Raw genomic sequence first — 12899 nt, 5'->3', positions numbered from 1 at the left:
AAGAAACTTCTCTGCAAAGCTGAGGAAAACTGTTATCTCCCAAGTGGCCAAATGCCACCCTCCTCAGCTTTGGTCTAATACTGGCATCTCAAGATATTGACACTGTGATAATTATTATGAGAAGTGTCAGTGGAAAATGACTGGATGCAAAAAATGCAATTACCTCTCCCTTAGACAGCCAAGAATAACTGGAATGTCCTTTAATACTTTAGTTACTCCACATGCTTACATGTGAACCTTGCTGGGAGAATGACAGCTGCATAACAAAAGCAGAAGAGCCTGTGGGATTATTCAAACCACCCTGCTGCTCCTTATGGGCTTGTTTGATCAGAGGGGCTCAGCACAGCTCCAGTGTGGCTCATGCCTGACATTCACATCTGTCTTTGCAGGTGAGTGAAGGCTTTCTGAAGCAGCCCAGGCGCTGGGAGGCTCAGAATCCTATGTCCCCAGAGTGGGTTCAAGGCATGCAAAACGAGCACCATTTTGTTTATTGCCTGGTGTAGGCTTTCCAGAGTCCACATGCCATTGTTCACATGTGAAACCCTGCCATGGGTCATCACTTTGGGCAAATGTCTGGCAGGGAATGGGACAGTGGAACTGAGGAGGAGTCAGTGGTGTCAGATGGGGGGGCAGCCAGGAGCTGCCAGCCACTTTGTCCTTGACTCATATGCACGTGTTACAGTACGCAGCAGACGTTTCAGGTGCTGATCAACAGTGCAATATGGGATAAAGAAGGAAATTCTGGCAGCATATGGGAGAGATTTAGGCTGTGAGGAGGTGGGAAGAGGTGTCTCAGGAAGATGTCTTGAAAGCAAGCTACTACAATGGGAAACTGCCACCCTTTCTCTTGTGTGTCTGGGAATACAGGGGCTGTGAGTCCTGTAGTTCAAGTTTACAAGTTTAAAACACTGAATTCAATGCATTTTCATAGGGCAAGTCTTGCCCAGCAACTTGCAGGATGGTTTAACTGGGCCCAAAGCACTTGTGAAGAACAGGAGTAGTATTTCCAACAGCTCCTTGAAGGCAGAGAAAGCAGCTAGGTTGGTGTGGCCACAGCCTCAGGTACTGAACATGCTGGGGGCACATAGGGATGTGTGGGAAGTGTGGCTGGTGGGGATGCTGGACACGTCTGCCCAGACTCTGTGAATTTTCTTTCTCTGGCCCCTGGTACTGGCTCTGTTCAGCCATTGCCATCCTGGCTCGCTGTCCCTGAGCTGCAGGCCCTGCTGCCAGCACCCCCCATCCCGCCCTGGCAGTGCCCCCCACCTGGTGCCCAGCGCTGCAGCAGTGCACCCAGCCTGGCCGTTTGTTTTGGAGGCCCAGAGCAATTCCCTCGGCCTCACGCCCCTCTGTTTACACACGCCCCTCTGTTTACAGTATCGCCGCCGCTTCCAGCCTGCGATAGCGCCGTGGCCGCCAGGTGACCCTGGCTTAGTGTAAATATTTTGCTTTCACTGGAAGGAAATGTGACATACATTTGGGGTGGAAGTTATCCAGAGGCTGTGGCCTCGGGAGCCGAACTGCTGGGAAGCCCCTGCCACAGTGCTCTCAAGGTACCAGCATTATCAAACACATTAGGGGACTGGGCACCAGCAAAGGGCCAAAGATTTGCTTCTCAGTGCCACAGCAGGGGCAGCTGGGGCTCAGTGAGGAGTGAGGGTGTCCATGCTGCCCAGGCACGGCACAGTAAGGCACAGCATGGCCTGCCTGCCCTGGCACACCTCCCCCTGGGCAGCTGAGCCCTTGGATGAAAGAAGGTCATGGCAGAGAGAGATGAGCAGAGGTGCTTTCCAAACATTCATGTGAGTTTGGAGCAAAAATGCCATAAAAAAAAATCACTGCATGATGATTTGTGTTTCTTAAACCATGTGGCCATATAAGCAGCCTTGGGTAATGTGGCAGGTCCCAGTCTCCTGCTAATGGGCTTTGTCCTGTACTGAGGATAGTCTGGTTTAAGGCCTGGATGGGTTTTAAAAGCTGCCTCCAGCTGAGGGGTGTTGGTTGTTGGTGACACTTGTGATTGCCTGCCTCAGCCTGTCTGCAAATATGCTTAAAAAGGAATAGTAATACAATGCTTAAAGGCATATTGTACCAAGTAGCTAGTGTCACATTTTACATCTGATAAATATTAATTAATGGTATTTCAAAGTACAAAAGGTGCTGGGAATTGCATGCATTGGCTGGAGAGAAATAGATCTCCCATATTTAACCATAAGCTTGCTGAATTTGACTTGGCATAGCTGTTACCCTGGAGTGGTGTCTGCTTGTTTGGCATCCCTCCCTGTCATACCGAGGTGCCGACTTCCCACAGGACAGCCCCACAGGGAATCAAAGAGCCAGATTATCCAGACTGGGCAAGCTGTGCCAAGTCAAGGGTTTGGTTTTGGTAAGTATCCAGAAATTAAGGCTCTAACTTGTTGAAGTTTTAGGCCTTGCCTAGGCCCTGTCCTTATCAACTGCTGTGAGCCTAATTACCAACCTTTGTTTCTCCAGACAGTCAAATATGTTACGGAGAAAATGCATGTGCGTTCGATTCACTCGTGAAAGGCTTGGCAGTAGATAATTTAAAATCAAATTATAGTCTGCTGTTTAAACAAACCCAGAAAGTTCCATTTCACAGGACAATGCTCCTCATGCACTAAAATAAAAGCTGATACAACTGCATGGTAATGCTCAGCCAGATCACAAAAATGTAGGGAGGTTAATTGACTTTTTAGGAAGATCCCCACTGAATATTAAACAGACCCTGACATTCCTAGCACCGCAGCCTGAGATCAGCACTTCACTGCCCACTACATGCAGAGACATTTAAACAGCTCTTGCAGCAGCCACTGACACCATCATACTGAATCCTGCCTGGGAGACCTTAGAAATGAGTCACAGATGGGAATGATCCTGTTCCCTAGAACATACTGCCAGTGTGCTTAGCTGAACAGCAGTGGAGAAGGAAGGAAATGAAATAAAAATTTTCGGAAATGGAAATTTTTATTGCATCATTTCATAATTAGAAATGAACACATACATATACGCACATGTGTATGTTTGCATACAACTACATATACATGCAGGCCAAAGAAAGCACTAGGAAGCTGTTGCAACCAAAGCATGTGCCACACAATCCTAAGTAGGACGTTCTGTTCATAGTAGAACATAATGTAGCTCATGGAAGCTCAAGGATGAAGCAATAAAAGTTGTGTACTAGCCAGTTCAAGGTTACACAAAAACATTAAGCTCCCTCTTGTTTAGAAGACACTGAAATGTGATACATGAACAAAAAAAGAAGTAATATCTTTAAATCTTAAAAAAGAATAGCTGTTTTACTCTGTAGGGATCTATGGGATCCTCTACTCTGAGGAAGAAAAAAGATCTTTTTCCCATCTGGAAGGAGGGATTAGTTTTAAATTGAAGCAGTATACATGTGATATTCCTCATGTGGTAAATTATACATGTGATATTCCTCATGTGTAGGCTGGCAAGTCTCTGGGCTGCTCACCATCAGTGTTTAACATTCAGAGCTGTGCTGTGGCACTGAGCACTGAGGCTGTGGGACATCATGGGGGCCACACCTTAGTGCGGGTCTGGCTGCTCTTACATCTCTATATTCAGAGTTAGAACTGAAAATCATGCCAAAGCTCTTGCCTCAGGACTTCGGTTGACCTGCTAGCTCTTTGAAATCACCAGCAGCAGCAGGTTAGCCACCACCAGCACCCTGCAAGGTGCTTCTGGGCTTGTGTGAAGCAGGAGAGTTATGGAGAGGGATTTTTGGCTGCCACAGCCTTCGGGTGTGCTGTGCTGTGCTATGTAGTGCACGTGCTGTGAGCTGCTGCTTCTTCTGAGAGCAGCCAGAAGGAAGGGGTCCTGGCATCACAAGGCTGAGAGACAAGCCATGCAAGGCCAGCAAGGTGTCAGTCCATGAACTCACTGCCACTATGGATATGAAATGCTGGGAAAGGGCAAAGGAGCTCCCAGCCATTACAGGCAGGCTCAGTTCCCTGCCTGGAGGATGACAGACCACTCTCCCACTACAGACTCTGTTTAACAACAGATTAACTGAATTCTTTTGAGCTTTTCTTGTGCTGAAAGGACGTTGCCCAAAGCAGCTGAAAAGACAGCCCAATATCCAATACTAGCAGCCCTTTTTGATCCGCTTTTTCTTTGACATTGCCTGAGGCACCCTCCCCCACAGCCCTGCCATGTAAATTCACTTTTTAATGACGTTGGGTTGGATTTGTGAGGAGTATAAAGTTCCAGCCACCTAAAAGGCCAGTCAGAAGAATTGCCATCTAAAAGGCCAGCTGGCAGAGAAGTGATTTAACCTGACAAAAAAAGGTGTTGAGACTAGTTTGATTATTTTGGGGGTGGAGGGTGAGGGCAGGTGGTTGTGTTGGCACAAAGAAAGAGCTCTGGACCCAGTAGAAACAGCTCATTCAGCCAAGCACCAAAACTGGTGCCAGCTCTAGATAAACTCTGCTGCTCCTCTTGCAGTTTTTATCCAGACTTGTCCCAGTCAGCACCAGGAACTGCCAAGGGGTGCATCTCATCAATAAAAACAGGCCAGAAGAGACTTGTTTCCTGTGTGTTTGCCTTGAATCAGGATGCATCTCGCACCCAGAGCTCCACTTAGCTGTGCCAGTTCCAAGAGCTGGCTTGGTATTTACACCATCCTATATGGGAGCTGGGGCAGCCATCAGCCTGAGCAGCAGGAGGAAACCTCTCCCCTCTTCACAAGTGCTTATTTCTGGGGTTTTGACTCATTGCAGATGATGCAGTGGGGTGTGTGCTGTCCTGCGAATTGCAGTTCTGGATGCAGCTTTCAGTGATCACCCCCATCGCTGTGTGAACACCTGTGATGAAGCACATAGTTCACTTTCCAAGCACAAAGCTGTCCCATAGAGAGATGTGTATTTCAAGAAGAGGAGAAAAAGATACATGTGGCATGTGTTTCTGAGAAACATGAAAACATGAAAATTATGCCCAACAAGAAAACACAGCTGAGAGATAGTTGGGAGGGCTCTGTCCTTTCAATCTCTGTGTCTATCAACAGAAGAGGTGCTTGAAAATTGCACCCATCATTTTCTTTTGCAGAGTAATAAGCAAATAGGTTTTAGCCTGTCGCCTGCAGGGAAATGGTTTTGTAATGGAAGGAGCACTCTGAACTAAATCAACAAACAAGAGAATGGCTGTGTTTGTTTTTCCATGTACTGGAGGTGAGGGCTCAACTATGCTGGAGTTTCTTTCACATCCTCTCCACTTGACACAGGGCAGGGGACAGGCACAGACACATGAAGAGCTGCACATTTACGTGGAGGGAGCATTGGAACAACAAAACTTTTGGTCTCTGTCTTCCCCCCACGCATGTGCCATGCCCTTCCTGTCAGTGGAGTGGGAGATGTGGGTCTCTCAACATGCCTGATGCTCTCCCTCTGGCTGTATTTTCATGAATGTTTTAAGCTAGCACTTGTCACTGACATGGGAGCTGCCTGAGTGTCTCACTGCCCCTGACTACTTGTTTCCTCCCCTCAGCTCTCGTGCAATCATACTGAAGTGCATCGGTGAGTGCAGCTGGACCACAACCAACCAAGGACTACAAAAAGGATGCATTTTTTTAATCCCGTGGTTCTCCATCCAGTTCACTCTTTTGCACTGGGAGTGAACCTCGTGTGCCTCTTTTGGCAGTGATGCTGACTTATTGGGAGAGACATTCATGGCCCTCTGGCCCGGGGCAAGAGATGACCTGGCTGGGGAGGGCCCTGCTGGCCCCAGGGCATTCCTGCCTGCCTGTGTGAGTGGCAGGAGAAAGTAGCAAGTAAACTGAATTAATCAACCAGAAGCTTCGATAGTGGTGGAAGTATCTAGTTCACATGCATACATATACTTACAGAAATGCACTTAACTACAGCCAATTTCACATGAGGCATGTATTTTTGCTTATTGATTATGAATCCAGAACCACCAGTGTAGTCTTTTCATTGCTACATATGCTTTGTTGGTATGTCTGAAGGACATGTGCCCAGCACAGGCTCTGGCTAAACATTAAGTTGGGAAGAGAGTTACCTAGCCAGACAGAGGCCTTTTTGCCTCCTTTAAGTTGCATTTCAAAGACAGACAATTATTTGGAAGTATCTTGTGTGCTTAATCAATGCACAGGAAGCATTTCCAAAGGCAAGGGCAGCAGTGAGTGTATGCTTTAATCCTGTCTCAGACACAGCATTCCCCTTATTCATCTATTCCCAGCATTTGAACTGTTAGCTCAAAGGCAGGCCTAGAGCTGGCATGAATAGCTTAAGATAGCTCTCTCCATGTCTAGGTGACTGGATGCCCATATGGGCTTATGTTTTTAATGTATATTCCCCCTTGTCCCTCTTTTCTTCCAGCAGGAGAGAGGTATTTCTGTGTGCTTGTATGCCTTGTATGTGGCAGGCCAGGCAGCCCCTGTGCCTGTACAAGTGCTTGTGAGCACATGCAGATATAGATGTGCCCATACAGACCCAGATGTGCCCAGACAGACCCACATCACCAGTCACATTTACATCTGTCTATATGCATGCCTATTCTGCCATGCAATCAACACATACACAAGTCTGTTGAAACAAGCCCATTTTTTTCCTCTCCTGAATTGCCAAATGCTGGAAGCTGCAGGCTAGCTATTGTGGTTACCCTGATTCCCAGGTTTCTCTTGCAGTTGGCAAGTAAGCGGCACTGCGAGTTTCCTAACAACTGGGATGAAGTTTTGTGTAAATCACCTTCTAGGCGTTAGACTTTTCCCAGCAAAAGAGGGGGGTGGGTGTTTGGAGGAGGGAGAATTGCTCTCTTTGATGTGGGGATTAGTTAACATGTCAGCATTATCCCCTTTTTTTTAATATGCTGTGATTTATAGAAGGGCGGCTATGAGAGATAGCCAAGGGGACACCCCACGTGGGACTGACAGACACCACCTCCCAGAAAATACCTACAACTAAAGCAGCTGGCATCAACAGAAAGAGTCCAACTGCAAAAAAATGAAAGCATTGTAAAAAAGCCCTATTTTGCCTAACAAATGTTTTTTAAAATTTAGGATGTGCTTTACTGCTTATTGAGCAGAAACTGGTTTTCCCAGCAGCAGAGGGGGAATCTTTCTGTACATCCACAATAAAGAAATTATAAATACTTTTTTCCTTTAAAAAAAAAAAAAGTTTGTTTTGTATTTTCCCCTTAGAGCACACATCACTAGTTAGAATGAGCATGTTTCAAAAAGGTTTATGCACGCTTGAAACATATTTTGCAATGGGACTGCTCCAGAGTTTCCACATTCTCCTGCATGAATATTTTATCAGTGCTTTAGAAAAACTTCACTTTTTGGTCAAAAGTTATATAGCTGTTCTGCAATCCAATCTTATGTCTATTAGTGTTGAAGGAAACTTTCCTGATGTTTTTCATGGGAACTGGATAAGGCTCTGACTTATTAGGCTAGAAGCCATATTCTGAGTAGCTTTGCTTAGCATATCTGAATTATTTGGGTTTACTGCTTTGTGAAGTGTATGGCTGAGGGGCTGGCAAAGGAGACAGTGATATATACAGTAAGAGATTTAACTAACCTGTATAGCTTGTACCAGTATTTTTTCAAATTTCTGTCTGTTTTGACCCTTTTCAGTTCCTTGTCTTTTTATTTTTCCAATTCTCTTTGAACGAAACTTTGAGCCATTCTAATAAAGCCAAGTTTTATTTTGTAATTAAGAGTACAGTTTAATTTCCAGACAGATCAGCTCTTTAAGCTGATTCCCTGTGTGGCTGCTCTTGTGTTGAATGCAGTGGGGGCAACGAGGCTGCGGCAGCCCAGACTTTAGAGCGAGCTGCTGTAACTCTACCCTAAATAAGCAGTTTTATTGTGTTTTGACCACAGAGATACCATGGGATCTTCCTTGAGTGTTTCTTTAGGTCCTCTCCCACACAAAGCCCTGCACTCACCCTTGCTGCTGCTTTGCTCACGCTCCTTCCAGCACAGCAGAGGCAGCTCAGTGACTGCCCGGGCACCTTACCTTGAGGGACAGACAAAAGCCAAACCACTTCTTTGCTGCAATGTTTCCAATGGTCTCCCGCAATTCCCCTCGCTATTCTTTAAGCATAAAGAGGTTATTGTGTCACCCCCCAGCAACCCATGGCTGCCAGTGACAACCAAAGTGTGACGCACGGCGGGACGTGCCCCACACAAGCAGGCTTTGTACCGGGGCGGTGCACTAAAGTGGCCACGTTCAAGTGTGGCCTCACAGTGTGACTTCTCCCACCCCAGCCGGGGCTGCTCCATGTGCTCTGACCCAAATGCTAATCGAACTACTTAAACCCGCAGTGAAAGCAGACAAAAGCTGCTCTGGCATCTCCCCAGGCGCAACCCTGGCCCAGGGCTCCTGTGAAGGTATGCTGCAGCATGCTCACAGACCCACCTGGCTCTGCAGAGAGGGGCAGGGTTGGCTCTCAGGTGCCTGTGCGTGCCCCACCTCGGCTTGCTACTCCTCTTTTGTGCCACTGAGAAGTGACTGCAAGCACAATCCTTCTCAGAAACATGCACAGAATAACATGTAATGTGCACAGGCACCCTCTCCTCACAAACAGGTAACAGCAGAGTAATTCAGAGTGATGCTTCCTTTCACTCCAGCCCGAAGCAGGGTTGGGATGGTGTGTGGAGAGAGAAGGGTGACTCGGTGGACTGGAAATGATAACTGTTTCCACAGCCTGGGAAACACACTGCAGATGTTTCTAGCAAACAAGGGTATTTAAGAGACATGGCACATGCTGCGCTTCTTATTCTTCTTCACAAATGGCCCAGTGGAGCCAAAAATCAAAACCATTTCCTGCTTATTTGTTCAAATTGTCAAAATATTTGACTGAATGAATGTCAAGCAGTATCCTGAAGACAATACTTCATAGAAGTAAAGACAATTTGGAGATCACTGTGTTCCCCCATTTCACTGCACTTTCCAGAAATGGAAAATCCTCCTTGCTGGTCTCCTGGCTGTTGTGTGGCAGGGTGGACAATGCCAGCTGACTACAGCCACAGACATCACCAACTTGTACTTTTTTCTACATATGTTACCATTTGGGGGCTCAGACCTGTCTCCATTGTTGCTAGTAGCTTGAATCTGTCCTGAAGGGTTAAATAAGTTTTTCTTTTAAATAAAGAGACAGCACTGGCTGATTAAACCCCAGTACTTATGCATGTATTTTGTTAATGCTTTTGAGTGAGAAAAGTAATTCCTATATTATTCAGGCGTGGTCTCATCTGAGAGAAGCAAGATATCTCAACTCCTGTTTGGATTGAGTTGGGAATACAAATTTAAGCAAAGTTTGTTAAATGACAGATATACTAAGAATTTAGATAAACCTTTTCAGTAGCTATGTTTGAGTGTAACTGAGACTAGAACTCAGATTTTATGATTTTGATGGCTTACAGTTAAGAATGAAACAATGTAATATAATATAAAGAAATAATCAAACAACCAGTCAGCCACGCAGGACAGGCTTACACTTTTGAATACATGACACTTTTTAAAATTATGAGAAAAGCAGAGAATTTGAAAAACACTGTCAGTTTGGGTGCTTTTTTTTTGTTTGTTTTGAAGTTATGTTGATAATGATAAAGCTTAAATCAGAACAATATGAAGAGACTGCAACTTAAAATTTTACCTGGTCTTTTCATTTAAATCCACATAAATGTAAGTACAGGCTGGAGTTCATAACAAGCTGGACCCTTCCCCTTCAAAAAAGAGAGAACTAAAACTGAAATCAAATGCTCAGTTTGATTATCCAACTGTTTGGCACAAAGGTGCAACTGGCTTGTCTGTCTGAATGAAACCCAGAGGAACATTAGGCCCTGACTGCTAGACACAGCTCCCATGCTTCCAAAAGCTGATCATGAAAACATCAGGTGGAGGACAAGAACTCTTCCTGCAGGAGATAGCTGCCCTCCCTCACGTAACACTGATAGCAGGAAAGTACTGTGGCTGCTGATACATCAGAAACAGCCCTTGAATCTTTCTGCCTGTCATCCAGATTTATTAAAAGATAACTTCCATTTGAGATTCTCCAAAAGCATGTGTTTTTTCTGATATGTCATATATAAGGATGACACAAAAGTAAGTATGTTACCACTTTCACAAGCTGTGTGATGAAATAATACCTGAATCGTCTAGAATTCGGTAATGGAAGGGCTGTATTTTTGTTTTGACTCGCTAGTAACAGACATATTGTCAATGTCCAGCCAAGGCTAAAATTCTACTGGACCATACTGTGTATCTTGTATGCAGGCTTTGAGAAGTGATTTCCATACCTGCTGAAGCAATTAACCATTAGTGCAGCAGTTGGGATAGAGCAAGTGAGGCAACCACAATGTGCCTTCAGTTGGTAAGCAGCTTCAGGGCTAAATCACCAGGTCAGACACTCACCTGGTTCCACTGCTTGCACTTACAGCTTGGGAGAGAGCTCAAAGAGTGTGGAAATTCTGCAGCTAAATAGCCACCTTCTTAGCACCCTGCTCAGTGCAAAGCTTCCCTGGCACCTACCTGGTTAAGAAAACACTGCAGGGGATTCACAGGAACAGGGGCTGGGGTCAGGAGAAAGCATTAAACCTTTGCGTGTAACTTTTCATGTGACCGGGCTGGCGGGCCAGTGACTGTGGGCTCCATTGGCAGGCAGCGGCTTGTGGAGAGCTGGGAATTATTATATAGGATTGGGAGAGAATGCCAGCAATGCACACAGAGCCCAGGGGGGAGGATGAAAGGCAAACGCCACGCAATGAATGAATTCAGAAATATGCATGCAATTTCTGAATGACTTCTTTCCCTTTGCTGAACCTGCACAGCAGTTTCTGCAGCCACCAGGGAAAGCCTCACGTCCCATGGCTGAGAAGATCCGTACCAACCCCCTTGGCTCTGCCAGCCCACACGCTGCTCCCCAGCGCCTGCCGCTGCATGGGCACAGGCCACCCGTGCTGGCAACAGCACGAAGAGCAGGGTGCTGGTGTGCCATGAGCGAGGGCCCTTGCCAAGACACCAGTGAGCCCCCTAAATGCAGCTGCCCTCAGGAGGAAAGCAGGGTGTGGCTCTTCTGAATGCGGCAGCTCCCACTGGTGGTGGCAAAGCTGTGGGGCTGCGGTGAAACCCAGAGCTGAGGGCAAGGGGAGAAAAATTCAGTGTTGCTGCTTCAGCAGTCTGAACCAAGCAGTGCCAGAACAGCCCATTGGCCGGGGGCAGAGCTCAGCTGGTGCCACCTCCATTGTCACCATGGTGGTTGGGGGCCCACCTGTCTTGTATCTGGCCTTCCCAGGTGGCTGCAGCCAGATGGGGTGTGCAGGCATGGGCTTTGAAAGCGCACAGGAACAGTAACTTGCTGCTTCCCCACAGTGTATAATTTTGGAAAGATGGGAGGAGGGCCATCTAGAAATGGTGTCCCTGCAGCTCCTAACTTGGCATAGTAGAACCATCTTTTATTATCCTTTGGGGCTACAGCTGAAAACAAAAAATGCTTTCATTTCACTTTGGCAGCAGCTCTGGTTGTGTGTGCTCTGGCGGCTTCCTTAATTACAGTGGTTGTTGACAACTTCTGATAGAGACCCTCTCTTTGAGCAGTCCCCCCATTCCCCCACTCTTTTTGCAGTCTGAACACATAACAAACTGGGACAACGTTCTGTAAAAATAAGCTCACTGTAACTCAGTAATTCCCATGCCACAGTTATGCTCTCTTCTGTCCTCTCAGTTTGTGCTGCTGCTGTTTATTTCCTCTTTCTGGCTATAAGACGTTTTATTTATTAGTGCTGGATTTCCTGTTGCCTGCAGCTGCCCATTCTTTACTCTCCTCAGTGCATTTTGCCATGAGAGGCTGTCTGTAGGTTTGTTGTCCCACTGACTGAGGTACTCTCGTTAAGTTTGGTTGGTGGTTGTATTAAACAACACTTGACAAAGAGGGGGCTTCCATGGCAGCCTGGGCATAAAAACCATCCCCCCCTCCAAATAAACCAGAGTCAGAGGAGGGGTCCCTTTTTATGCCTTACTGATGCAGAGATTATGCTTTTTCAGATGGCGGGAACACTTCTTGTTTTGCTTGCACACACTGCACCAACACAGGGGATGTCAGCTCTTTGACTGGACATGTCTGCAGGCCTGATGGACAAGGGGCTAGAGATTTGCAATTATTTATATTTCAGACATATATATGTCGGCCACATCATGCTAGAAACATCATGCAGACTTTACACATGTGAGGTTCATGAGTGACTTTCCTGATCTTTTGAGGACATTCAACATCCTTGTAGTAAACAGAAAAATTGCTTTTACCAAAAGTGAGATCATGAAGTGGAAAAAAATGTTTTGCTGCTTTGAACACGATTTCCCTGCTGGAAGGAAGAAGGTGGCAAAAGCTCCTTATGCTCCGTGTATTACCAGCAAGGCCAGCTGGAAAAGCTCACTCATCGACACTGGGGAGAAGTGCTTCATCTAAATTCTCTGTTGTCCAATAGCTATCTGGTATTATTTCAAATGGCAGAGAATAAGGTTGAAGCAGCATCTTGGTAATAGTCTCTTTCTTATGTTTTGCGTGTAAGGTGCTCCCCTAATTTTATAATTTTTTCTTTCTGTTTGGAAGGAATTTGATCTGAAATGGAATAATGAGATTTAGGGGTGAAGTGAACCCCAAGGCATGGAGGTGTGTTTTACAGTGGTGCAGCCATGGTCCTATCAGGATGTGATCTTTTCAGCGGTTGTTCATGGTGGGCAGTTGCTGGCAGAGAAGCTCTGCAGGTGCAGCACCATTTAGACACTTCTTCCTTTGTGTCAGATGTTCAAGAGCTGCCCATGACCATTAAATAGGGAACAGTCCTCTGACATCTTCCAGGTAAAATGGAAATGGGAGATCCTGAGCATTTGAATTATGAA

The sequence above is a fragment of the Agelaius tricolor genome, unplaced genomic scaffold, assembly GCF_023055355.1.
Source record: "Agelaius tricolor isolate 1412-34295 unplaced genomic scaffold, bAgeTri1.0.p SCAF_5, whole genome shotgun sequence".
Taxonomy (NCBI): Eukaryota; Metazoa; Chordata; class Aves; order Passeriformes; family Icteridae; genus Agelaius; species Agelaius tricolor.
This window is presented reverse-complemented; position numbering follows the sequence as displayed.